Source organism: Cucurbita moschata, unplaced genomic scaffold, assembly GCF_002738365.1.
Source record: "Cucurbita moschata cultivar Rifu unplaced genomic scaffold, Cmos_1.0 Cmo_Scf00012, whole genome shotgun sequence".
Taxonomy (NCBI): Eukaryota; Viridiplantae; Streptophyta; class Magnoliopsida; order Cucurbitales; family Cucurbitaceae; genus Cucurbita; species Cucurbita moschata.
In genome coordinates this window covers 4,047,114-4,061,281 of record NW_019268528.1, presented here as the reverse complement: position 1 = coordinate 4,061,281, position 14,168 = coordinate 4,047,114, and the positions used below count along the sequence as shown (strand labels likewise).

The following is a 14,168-nucleotide window of genomic DNA, read 5'->3' as shown; positions in this document are numbered from 1 at the left end:
ATCCCTCCTCCTACACATTGTCTTATTGTAAAGCACAAAAATTATAAGGCCACTGCTAGATAAACTAGAGGTAGTCAAAAAGCTGTGATTTAGCTATTGGAAACAAAAAGACACAGGGGCAGACTCGTGTGTTTGGGATTAGTATGGTGAAAAGTGTTGTGGGAGCTGTTATTGATTATGGCTTTACTATGCACCTTTATTTATTGTAAAATATTTGATTCAAGTGCTTCACTTGTACAAGCTTCAATTTGAAGATAAAAATAACATGAGACAATAAATTATTATCTTTTACCCCATTAACTACTATAATCCAAACATAATGAACTAATTATAATTTGCACATCTAGTAAACTGAACTAAAATAAATGAATGTAGGTTTTACATGTTTATAAACGAAGGAGGTGCCCGGCAATTAGTTCCTGAGTTTCTTCCCTTCGGAGGCCACAAGCCATGGATTGTAAAGGAATTTATCCCTTCTCCTACACATTGTCCTGATGATAAAGCACAAAAATTATAAGACCACTGCTGGACAAACTAAAAGAGGTTAAAAACTTGTGATTTAGCTATTGGAAGCAAAATGACATAGGCAAACAAGAGGAAGACTCGTGTGTTTGGGATTGACATGGTGAAAAGTGTTGTGGGAGCTGTTGTCGATTATGGTGTTACTATGCGCCTCTATTTATTGTGAAATATTTGTTCTAAGTGTTTCACTTGTACAAGTTACAATTTGAAGATGAAAATAACATGAAACAGACCTGCTAAAAATCGAAATGCTTGTAATCTAAAGAATATTCAGTTCTGGAATTAACATCCCTCTCCTTCGGTCTACTAGTTCATTTGTACAAGCTACAATTTGAAGATGAGAATAATATGAGACAAGAAAGTTATTGTTTTTTTCACCCTTAACGATTATAATCCAAACATAATGATTTTGTTTAATTTGCACATCTTATAAACTAAACTAAAATAAACGAATATTTGAGTTTTACCTGTTTATAAACAAAGGAGGTGCCCTGGCAGTTAGTTACCGAGTTTCTTCTCTTCTGAGGCCACAAGCCATGGATTGTGAAGGAATTTATCCCTCCTCCTATACATTGTACTGACGGTAAAGCACAAAAATTATAATGCCACTGATTGGCAAATCAAAAATGGTCAAAAGCAATGATTTAGTTTTTGGAATCAAAATGACACATGCAAACAAGAGGAAGACTTGTTTGTTTGGGATTGTCATGGTGAAAAATGTTGTGGGAGCTCTGGTTTGATTAAGGTGATACTATGCACCTTTATTTATTTTAAAATATTTTATCAAAGTTTTTCACTTGTACAATCTACCTTTGAAGATTAAAATAACATCAAATAAACCTACTAAAGATGGAAATGCTTGCAATTTGGAGTATATTCAGTTTCAAAATTAAGATCCTCTTCTTTGATCTATTGGTTCACTTGTACAGGCTACAATTTGAAAATGAAAACAACATGAAACAAGAAAATTATTATTTTTCACCCATACCTATTATTCAATAACAGCAGGGTTCCACATAACATCAGCCCTATTATTCGATAACAGCACGGTTCCCAATAAAAGCAAACCGGCTAAAGATAGGAAAGATTGCAATATAGAGAATATTTAGTTTTGGAATTACCCTCCCTTTTCTCTGGTTGTCAGCTACAACCCCTTTTTCTTTTTTTGCTTTCCATCAACAGCCTCCATAACAGCAAGGTAAAGATGGTTGTGGAATTACCATCCATTTTCTTTGGTTGCCTATCTTTCTTTGGTTGCCAACAACAGCCCCCATAATAGCACGGTACAGATGGTTCTAGAATTAGCTACAGCCCCCTTTCTTTCTTTGGTTGCCAGCAACAGCCCCATAATAGTAAGGTAAAGATGGTTATGGAATTACCATCTTTTTTCTTTGGTTGCCAGCAACAGCCCCCATAACAGCGGTAAAGATGGTTATGAAATTAGCAGGGTAAAGATGGTTATGGAATTACCGTCTCTTTTGTTTGGTTGCCAGCAACAGCCCCATAACGACAAGTAAAGATGGTGGTAAAGATGGTTATAGAATCATCATCCCTTTTCTTTAGTGGCCAGCAACAGCCCCCATAACAGCAGGGTAAAGATGGTTATGGAATTACCATCCCTTTTCTTTGGTTGCTAGCAGCAGCCCCATAACAGTAGGGTAAAGATGGTTATGGAATTACCATCCCTTTTCTTTGGTTGCCAGCAACAGCCCCATAGCAGCAGGGTAAAGATGTTCTGAAATTACCATCCATATTCTTTGTTAGTTCTAGAATTACCATTCTTTTATTTGTTAGTTCTATCTTTGTTGGTTCTGGAATGGAATTACCATCCCTTTTCTTTGTTGGTTCTAGAATTAGTCTATCTATTTTCTTTGTTGGTTCCATTTTTGTTGGTTTTGGAATGAAATTATCATCCTTTTCTTTATTGGTTCTAGAATGGAATTACCATCCCTTTTCTTTGTTGGTTCTCTCTTTTCTTACTTGGTTCCGGAATTACCATCCCTTTTTTTTTTTTTTTGTTGGTTCTCCATTTTCTTTGAGGGTTCTGGAATTACCCCAACCTCTTTTTTTTTTGTTGGTTCTGGAATTACCATCCTTTTTTTTGTTCTCCATTTTCTTTGATGGTTCTCAATTTTTAGTTTTATATTAATAATCTGGATTCATTTTAGACCTATACGAGAAAGTTTAAGAGCCTTAGAGCTTGATAAGCCCTAGAACCGTGCCCTCCAACACACATTGAGCATGTAATTAATTGTTTGGACTTTTATTGAAGAAATACGTGTATGAATCAACAAGGACTAGGGTGAAATGATTGTGAGCACGTCATATGCTTGATTTAGCCAAGAAATTTATGAACTCGACTTAGTATTAGAGGTCTAGGTTAATTGGTCCAACATACGGCTTTCGCTAGACGAAGAGTCATTGAGTCTTTCGTTACGTGATCTTCGAGGCTTCAAATCTCGAACCATGACGAAAATAAAACTAAAAGTAAAATTAAATTAAACATTCAGATAATGCAATTTAAAATCAAACAACACCTTGACTAGAACAAATTGAAAGGTAATGCAAACATGTGTTGTTAAAAGTTTGTTACAAACGGAGAAAGGGTCCGGAGTACTGTTTCGTACGAAATATAAACAACCCAAAGTACACAGATTGGGTCGACACTCATAAATGACCCTCAAGTGACAATACAGTTCTCAAATGCTCCCCCACCTCGAGCGACAGTTAACGAAGACCTGAAAAAAAAAAATCTAAAATGCAGTGAGTAAAAAAGTACTCGGTAAGCAGCCTACTTGTAGGCTCTCATCGCATCTAGTTCCTGTTAGGTTTCAACGAGCTTTTCTCTAAGCTCTAGGAAGTTTGAGCTTAACTCTATAGTTTGGCTGACCTTCTTAAGAGGCTTCCAATGGTGTTGTGGTGTAGTTGGTTATCACGTTAGTGTAACACATTGAAGGTCTCTAGTTCAAGTTTGGGCGAAAACATGTAATTGATTGTTTGGACTTTTATTGAAGAAATACGTGTTCAACAAGGACTAGGGTGAAATGATTGTGAGCACGTCATGCTTGATTTAGCCAAGAAATTTATGAACTCAACTTAGTATCAGAGGTCTAGGTTAATTGGTCTAACATACGGCTTTCGCTAGACGAAGAGTCATTGAGTCTTTCGTTACGTGATCTTCGAGGCTTCAAATCTCGAACTGTGACGAAAATAAAACTAAAAGTAAAATTAAATTAAACATTCAGATAATGCAACTTAAAATCAAACAACACCTCGACTAGAACAAGGTTTGTTACAAACGGAGAAAGGGTTCAGGGTACTGTTTCGTACGAAATATAAATGACCAAAAGTACACAGACTGGGTCGCCACTCATAAACGACCCTCAAGTGACAATGCAGTGCGACAGTTAGCGAACAGTTCCTGGTAGGTTTCCACGCTCTAGGAAGTTTGAGCTTAACTCTATAGTTTGGCTGACCTTCTAGGGAGGCTTCCAACGGTGTCGTGGTGTAGTTGGTTATCACGTCAGTCTAACACACCGAAGGTCTCCGGTTCAAGTCTATTGAATAAATACGTGTTCAATAAGGACTAAGGTGAAATGATTGTGAGCACGTTATATGCTTGATTTAGCCAAGAAATTTATGAACTCAACTTAGTATGAGAGGTCTAGGTTGATTGGTCCAACATACGGCTTTCGCTAGACGATTGTTATTGAGTCTTTCGTTACGTGATTTTCGAGGCTTCAAATCTCGAACCATGACGAAAATAAAACTAAAAGTAAAATTAAATTAAACATTCAGATAATGCAATTGAAAATCAAACAACGTCTCGACTAGAACAAAATGAAAGGCAATGCAAACATGTGTTGTTAAAGGTTTGTTACAAATGGAGAAAAGGTTCGGGGTACTGTTTCGTACGAAATATAAACAACCCAAAGTACACAGACTCAACTGGGTCGACACTCATAAACGACCCTCAAGTGACAATGCAGTTCTTAAACGCTCGCCCACCTCGAGTGGCAGTCAGCGAAGACCTGAAAAAAAAAAATCTAAAATGCAATGAGTAAAAAAGTACTCGGTAGCCTACTTGTAGGCTCTCATCGCATCCAGTTCCGGGTAGGTTTCCACGGGCTTTTCTCTAGGCTCTGGGAAGTTTGAGCTTAACTCTATAGTTTGGCTGACCTTCTGAGGAGGCTTCTAATAGTGTCGTGGTGTAGTTGGTTATCACTTCAGTCTAACACACTGAAGGTCTCTAGTTCAAGTCTGGGCGATGCCATCTTTGCAATGTTTATTTTTATTTTAATCTCGAGAACCGTGCCCTTGAACACACATTGAGCATGTAATTAATTGTTTGGACTTTTATTGAAGAAATACGTGTACAAATCAACAAGGACTAGGGTGGAATGATTGTGAGCACATCATATGCTTGATTTAGTTAAGAAATTTATGAACTCAACTTAGTATCAGAGGTCTAGGTTGATTGGTCCAACATACCGTTTTCGCTAGATGAAGAGTCATTGAGTCTTTTGTTACGTGATCTTTGAGGCTTTAAATATTCAGATAATGCAATTTAAAATCAAACAACACCTCGACTAGAACAAATTGAAAGGCAATGCAAACATGTGTTGTTAAAGGTTTCTTACAAACGGAGAAAAGGGTTTGGGGTACTGTTTCGAACGAAATATAAACTACCCAAAGTACACAGACTGGGTTGACACTCATAAACGACCCTCAAGTGACAATGCAATTCTCAAACACTCCCCCACCTCGAGCGACAGTTAGCGAAGACCTGAAAAAAGAAATCTAAAATGCAGTGAGTAAAAAAGTACTCGGTAAGCATATCGACTATTTCCAATATAAGGCTTAAAACTATCTAAAATTGAGTTAACGGGAATCTTATGGACCTTTAATACCCTTAATAAGGTCAAAAAATGCCTTTAGAAGGGTTGAAAACTTAGGAAACGGTATAAAGTTTATATACTGAGCTGCCTAAGCTGAGAAGTCGAGCCGCCAAGCCACCGACCCGAGCCATTAAACCCCACCAAAGCGAGCCAAGAAGTCGAGCCGAATGAGCCACCACATGCGCCGAAGCTAAGCTGAGTTTGAGCTGCAGTGAGGCAGGGCACACATCGAGCATGTGCACAGTCGAAAGAGAGGCATGGGTGTTCAGGTCTGGTCGTGGCTGGGTAGTTGGGCAAGGCCAAATCAGAATGGATCATTCTTGTGGGCAGGACTGTGTGGTTGGAAATGGACCGCGGGTGGTTGGGCTATGAGCTTGTGGGTCATAGATATTGCAATGGTGAAAACAGCACCACTAGTGGTCTTCTACACCCACGACTATTATGAGGCTATCTCGGAGTGAGAGGAATGACGTCGTCAATGCGAACTTCTCTCTTAATCTCTCTTTTTCCCTGTGTAGGTTGCAGGTGAACGAAGATTGTGTTGGTGAGGGATGTGTGAGAGGAGGAGTTTCAAAAGAGTGGTGGGACGGTTATCCAAGCGAAAACGGTGCCTCATCGAAATTTTCTATTTCTTCATCACTATGGTCCCAAGTAGCCTTCATCGTTTTCTTCTTGGATTTCTTAAATAATTTGAGGAGAGGACAATTCGTTCTTACATGACCGACTTTTTACATTCATAACATATTACCTTATCATTTTTGCTTTTTTCGCTTTTTTTACTCTATTTGGTTGGTTTCTTAAATTGTTTCTTTGTTTTTGATGAAATTTGTATACTTACCTGTGAAATAGGCAATATCATCTTCATCAAGAACTTCCCTCATCTTTGGAGTTAACTTTCAATGTGATGGTTTTAAGTCTATTTCGATTCCTTTTCCATATGCTCCTTCATGGTAATCTCATGTGTCATGAGGTTGCCAACAAGTTTCTCCAAAGGAAGGTTTGTGAGATCTTTTGCTTCTTGAATCACAGTCACTTTTGCCTTCTAACTTTTAGATAGAGACCTAAGAAATTTTCTAAATACGTGAGTAGAATATGATTTTCCAAGATTTTTGAAAGCATTTAGAAATATGAGTAACTTGGTGAACATATCACCAACAAATTCATTTACATCCATTTACGTCCATTTTTGCCCATCAAATTCCTCCCCTATTTTAGGCATGTCAATACTATTAACAATTTTTATTGGAATGTAAGACATTTACTAACATTTTACCCTAGTTGAAAATAAATAGATTTCCACCTTTACTAATATTTAACAATAATTGATAATTTATAGATTGCAAATAAAATATCATTCTAGTTTTCAAACAAGTATAATTTGTTTCATAAAATAAGGAGACCTCGAGGTTGATTGTCCTTCGCTAAAATCGTTATTAACAGGCAGGTTTGCCATAATACATTAAAATTTATATATATATATATATATATATAATATATATATATATATGAGAGCAACATGCTCTCATCCTAATTGTTGAGTCGGCATGAATAGGATTTTAATAATAAAATTATTATAGTATGCTTAATTGTTGTATTATTAAACTTTTTAGAAATAACTAGAAGCTAACCATTAATATAACAAGTATATAAAAAATAATTAAATTCAAAACAATAAACATGAAAATCTTAGCATAGGGAATAAATCACAATAATAATTTTAAAATTAAATAAAAGAGTTAGAAAATATAACACCTTAGTTTTACAGTGTTTTGGTTAAACTCGATTTACTCCACTCTACAAGTACCTCTTGTAAATTTGAATAAATAACTTTGTTGACTTTTTCCTTAGATCAGAGTTCAATCGTTGCATCGCTCTTTTTACGAGGTCAAGAGCAAACTCAATCCTTTCCACGGCTCAAGATCAAACCATTACAAGTATTGAAATTTTAAAAGAACACACTAATGGTGTTACTATAACACGTGCGGAAGCAATTTGGATCTTTGTCACTATAAGTACATTAATTAGAGTAAATTAGCTAGCATGTTCAAAAACATTAAAACTCAATGAGTTTGAATACTAACCTTTTGTAGTTCAAATTCTTTTTTCCCCTTGAACCGGTTTCAAACCACCACTAGTGTCTTCCCTACTATTCTTTGGCCTTAGATCGGGATTGTGGATTATGGTGAGTAACTAAACTTGATAGGAATTTAGTATATGTAAAGAGAGAATTTTGAGAGATTTTCTCAAAGTTTTTCAAGCAAACTTTCCATCCAACTTGATCACTCTATTTATAGACTCATATTTGCATGTTCATGCAAATTTGAGAATACCAAATTTTGATACTCAAAATTCTACTCAAATTTGTGAGATTATGTGGCAAGCATGCAAGTTTGAGTTAACCCAATTTTGACACTCAAAATTCCACTCAAATTTGTGGGGTTTATTTGGCAAACATGCATGTTTGGTTAAACCAAATTTTGACACTCAATATTCCACTAACTCAAGCATGTATTTTTAAGGAGTGAAGTCAACATTTTGACTTTCTTTATTTTAATTCAACAATTAATTTAAATAATTAATTTCAAATCAAAATAATATTAAATGATTAAATAAATAATTTAATTAATATTTAACATAAAATAAAATGTCAATCCCAATGAATTCCGGCACATATTGATTATGGATCCCTATTCATAATTAAAATATTTAAATCTTATTTAAATATCTTCAATTCTCTCTTTTTGTTTAATTCATAATTAAAACAAAATGCGGTTAAATATATCGTATATATTTAGCTGTATTACCTAATTTGAATTCGAACACTTCGAACTCACTCGTCCCACTGTTCTAAGGTTTAGTCTTGAGCTAGCAGAGGGACTTAATGGACCTAAAGATCATGGGCTCCAACAATCCGAGATTAACTGGCTAAACTCATTAACCTTGTTAACCAACCTTCATTAACTACTAGGACACTCAACTATAGTCTAGTAGTTGCACTCCCCTCACTATAGATATATTTCTGTCCATTTGATATAACCATGATTAGTAAGTCAATCCTTCACACGTTGTTCGTAACTAAAGCTGGGTTAATTTACTTCTTGTTCCTGAAGTCCCACTGATCTTCTAATGAACGATTGGCTTGTGGTCCAACCACTAAACCGAATCCCTCTCGGGCCAATGACAGGGTGGGGCCCCTTGTTCAAGACTTGGAGTTAGTACTAAAGAGAACAACCTCTCTACTATTCCTAAAAGCGGGTAGGAGTGAATTTCATCTTACACACTATGTCCCCAACTATTCACCCAGTTTTACCCCTGAAATGGGAGGCTTATTGAGTCGGCGAACACGGGCCACTCTCACCCATGGAAATCTAAGGATAATTCCAAATAAATAAGAGTTCATAGTTAGCTCAGGATTAAGATCGAGTTACCTAGGTCATCGAATGAAAAAATTAGTCTTAATAGTAAATGGCATTATAAAGTGAGACTGGTTTTCTTCATGGTCTGATCTTATGCAATACTCATTGCATAGGATGCCCCCACTCACATGTCTCCACAGGTACAATTTAGTAATCACATTGTTTATATCATATACAAAAGTGGGCCGCTTCCATAGTGTCCCCAGAATAAGGTACTCAGCCTTATCCCTGTACTATAGATAATTTTGACTTTATACTTGAACTTGATCCGCTCTTATGTCTCTACATATAGTTCAAGTAATCCTACTATAGCAGAGTGTTCGTAGTTTATTGAATTTATATTAATGATCGTAACATTCATTTTATTCAATAACAATTTTTACTGAATAAACATCAATAATAATTTTATTGAAAAACAGAATATGTTTTTGTTTACAAACTATGAGTTTTAGGACATAAAACCCAACAAACTCCCACTTGGACTAAAACTCTAGTGGGATTTTATAATGTTGAGTAGAGAGAAAGACATAAATACAATGAACTAGGGCATCATACCCATGCATTTTCTCCCCCTTGCTAAGATTACATAACTCATAGTCGTCGACTCACTAGGTGCCCTTCAAACACTTTAGCCATGAGGGGCTTTGTAAATGGATCAGCAATGTTGTGCTCAGAAGCTATCTGTGTGACGATCACATCTTCTCGTTGCACAATCTCCCTTATGAGATGATATTTGCGCTCAATATGTTTTCCTCGCTTATGGCTTCTTGGTTCTTTTGAATTTGCAACTGCTCCACTATTATCACAATAAAGAATTACGGGAAGATGCATATTTGGAACGATTTTCAAATCAGTTAAGAACTTCCTAAGCCACACTGATTCTTTCGCTGCTTCACAAGCAGCAACATACTCAGCTTCCATGGTGGAATCAACAATGCAATCTTGCTTTATGCTTCTCCATATTATTGCTCCTCTATTCAGAGTGAAAATAGATCCCGATGTCGATTTTCTCGAATCGATATCGGTCTGAAAATCTGAGTTAATGTATCCTGTAAGGATCAGATCCTTAACGCCGTACATGAGCATATAGTCCCTCGTTCTCCTAAGATACTTGAGGATATTCTTAACGGCAGTCCAATGAGCACGTCCCGGATTGGACTGATATCTGCTGACAATTCCCACAGCATAGCATATGTCAGGTCGGGTACATAGCATGGCATACATTAGACTACCGACCGCTGATGCATAGGGAATGTGTCTCATATCCTCAACTTCTTGAGGTGTCTTAGGACTTTGTTCCTTCGACAAAAGAACTCCATGCCTGAAAGGTAATAATCCTTTCTTGGAGTCCTGCATCTTATATCGAATCAACATTTTGTCGATGTACGATGCCTGAGACAATGTTAGTGTTTTGTTCTTGCGATTCCGAACAATTTGGATTCCAAGAACAAACTGAGTCTCTCCCAAATCTTTTATTTGGTATTAAGTTGTTAGCCAATGCTTAATGTTAGTCAGAAATCCCACATCATTCCCAATAAGTAGAATATCGTCAACGTACAACACCAGGAAAACTACTGTAGTATTGACTATCTTCTTGTAAACACAAGGTTCGTCAACATTTTGTTTAAAGCCATAAGATTTGATCGCAGTATCAAACCTTATATTCCAAGATCGAGATGCTTGCTTCAACCCATAAATGGATCTTTTAAGCTTGCAAACCTTTTTCTCGTGATCCTGTTCAATGAACCCCTCTAGTTGAGCCATATAGATACTCTCCTCAAGATCTCTGTTTAGAAAGGTTGTCTTGACATCCATTTGCTAAATTTCATAGTCATAAAATGTGGCAATGAAAAAGAGTTTTCTAATCATTTTAAGCATAGCAACAGGAGAGAAGGTTTCTTCATAGTCCACCCCTCTTTTTGGGTATAACCCTTTGCTACAAGTCGAGCTTTAAAGGTCTATACCTTACCAGCTTGGTTTCGTTTCCTCTTGTAGATCCATTTGCAACCAATAAGTTTTACCCCATCTGGTTGATCTACAAGTTCCCAGACTGAATTGAAGTACATTGACTCCATTTCAAGATTCATGGCTTTGATCCACTGATCTCTATCTTCATCATTCATTGCCTATTTATAGGTCAATGGATCCTCAACGCTATCATCAGGTATGATGACTTGTGTTTCTACCAAACCCAAGTAACGAGGGTTGAGTTATAACCCTCCCACTACGTCGAGGCATTCTCAACTCTTGAGAAGGATGTGATTGACCAGAAGTGCCAGCTCCATCAACAACTCTTGTTGAACGACCAGCCTGATCAACAACTCTTTTTGTTTTTATCAGTAGCTTCTTTAGAAATCTCACTCAATACTAGTTTGTTGCGAGGTTGATGATTTCTTACATGGTCTTCCTCTAAGAATAACGTTTGTTGATACAAACACTCTATTTTCTTGAGGGTCATAAAATAGATCACCTTTCGTCTTTTTGGGGTATCTTATGAATAGGCATAATTTTGAACAATGTTCTAATTTCTTGGGGTTTTGCACTAACACATGTGCTAGGCATCCCCAAAACGTATACAGCAGTCTCCATTGCATATCCCAAAAACGAATCAGGTAGTTGAGCGAAACTCATCATAGACCGAACCATGTCTAACAGAGTTCTATTTCTCCTTTCTAATACACCGTTCTGTTGAGGCATATCAGGGGCTGAGAGTTGAGACGTTATTCCATGTTCTATCGTATAGACCTGGAATCTTAAGTCTATATACTCTCCACCTCGTTCTGATCAAAGTGTTTTAATAGTTTTTCCTAATAGATTTTCAACCTCAGTCTTATACTCTCTGAACTTTTCAAGAGCTTCAGACTTGTGATGCATTAGGTAAATATAGCCATATCTTGAATAATCATCAATAAAACTGATGAAATATTCATACCCTCCTCGTGCTTTGACATTCATTGGACCACAGAGATCTGTATGCACAAGTTTTAAGGTTTCTTTGGCTCTATTAAAGGGAATGAACTCTGCATCCACGTAGCGGAAGCATTGGGAACCGTTTTGATTTTTATTAAGAATTAAAACAACGCAATAAATAGAAGAGTAAGAACTCTACCTTTGTAGAAACCCTAGCGTGCAAAACTCCTCGGTGTATTCCAACCATGCAAAAGTTCTTAAAAATTCCACAAGATTTTCCTTACTATGACTCGAACACAAGGTCAAGGCTTGTGGGAGCCTCTTAAAAGAAAATCCAAAGGGATTGGAGAGAGAGTTTTAAGAATTCTCTAGAGATCTAATTTCATTCTCCAGAGAGAGGGAGAGATCGATGTGTCTTTGCTCAACCCGAGGGTCATATTTATAGGGACTCTCAGAGAATATTTGTCAAATAATATATTTGCATATGTAATATATTAGGATATTATACCTTATATAAATCATATTTAGATATTATAAGATATCCTAATATATATTTAATTAATTTGAATCTCATTTAAATTTCAAATATATTTTTATTTAATGTACCAAAATACATTAATTAATTTAATATTTAATTGTATCAAGTATAATAAATATATTTTTCCTTTTTAATATATCTAATATATTAAATATTAATTTGAACCCTTCAAATTAATATGTTTTTCTTCATTTATATTTAACATATCTAATATATTAAATATTAATTTGAACCCTTCAAATTAAATATATTTTCTCTATTTATTAAATATTAATTTGACATTTCAAATTTTCTTTCAAATAAATGGAACATTTTAGCGTTACTATGAGCGAGCAAGGGGACCTTATGTACCTACGGATTATAAGCTCAATGATACAAAATTAAATAATTAAACTCTTTAATTAATCAATTTTCATTCATTAACTATAGGTCACTTCACTATAGACCTAGAGTTGCACTCTTATGCACTGTAGAACAAGTTATGTCCATGGACATAATCATTACAAGCAAGTCGATCCTTCACGAGTTGTTCATAATTACAGTTGGGTTAAAAGTTCGTTTTACCCCTGTAATTACATCTTTCACCTTAAGTACCACTGATTCTCTAATGAACAATTTGTCTATGAACCAATCATAAACCAAGTCCCTCTCGGGCCAATGAGAGGGTGGGGCCCCATTGTTCAAGTCCCGAAATCAGTACTTAAGAGAACAACTCATCTACTTTCCTTATATGGAAATAATGAAGTCCATCTCATGATATTATGTTACCAACTCCCTATTTGGTCAAGTCCTCGAAATAGTAGGCGTATTGAATCGGCTAAAAGAGCCATTCTCACTCATGTAAATTAAAGGACAAGCCCTCACAGGCAGGAGTTCATAACTCACTCAAGATTAAGATCGAGTCGCATATGATCATCATGTGAAATATTAATCTTCTCAATTAACGGATTTATAAAGAGAGATTAAATATTTCTTGGTCCAGTCTCATACAAACTCATTGTATAGGATACTCCCACTTACATGTCTCCACATGAATGATTTGGATCAAATCATTTGTAATGATTACAAACTGGGCCGTATCAATAGTATTACTAGGATAAGGCACCCAACCTAATCCATATACTATAGACTCTTTAGGTTATTACTTGAACACGATCCTTTTGTATGTCAACCACATCCTCTTCAAGATTATATTAATAACCTTAGATTTTCACATAATTAATAACAATTAAATCACAAATAAAATAATATAAATTATTGTTAAAAAACTAACTAATTAATTAGGAGGCATTAGGGCATAAATCCCAACAATCTCCTACTTGCACTAAAGCTGGTGAGACATGTGTCCTAGGGCATACTCTATACCCAACATGTTCTCCCACTTGTCCTAGAGAAGATGAGACATGTCTCGTAATCCTAGACATTCTAGATGACCCTCAAACACTTTAGCCTAGAGAGTCATTTTATATAAATAAAAATAATTATCATTAAAAGTCATCTTGATCACTACCACGAAGCTTTCTCTCTCAATATCATTTTTTTTTATAGATTGGTCTTTTATAATTTCTTTAATATTAGTCTTTGTATCACTATCATCACAATGAAAGTGACAAACTAAATCACATCTGAAACACCTTTCATATGTTTAAGAAATTATTATAGCCATACAAGTCATTTTGTTGCTTTAAAAACAAAAAATATTCTGCTTGTATACCATACTTCACAATCTATGGTAGAATTGATCTTAACATAAATTTCTCTAAATTTATGTAACTAGTGTATCACTTAAAGATCAAATCTTTAACTCGATACACAAAATAAAAAAATTATCACTATCTATCGATACTCTAAAAAAATTTAATTGTTCACTTAATGATCATACCA

General features: G+C 35.6%; 1 non-coding gene across 1 annotated transcript; it reads left to right on the top strand.

The window, feature by feature from the left end:
* The first annotated feature begins 4,721 nt into the window (after nucleotides 1-4,721).
* On the top strand, nucleotides 4,722-4,795 carry TRNAV-AAC. The gene has a single exon. It is a non-coding gene; the product is annotated as a tRNA-Val (tRNA).
* The last annotated feature ends 9,373 nt before the right edge of the window (nucleotides 4,796-14,168 follow it).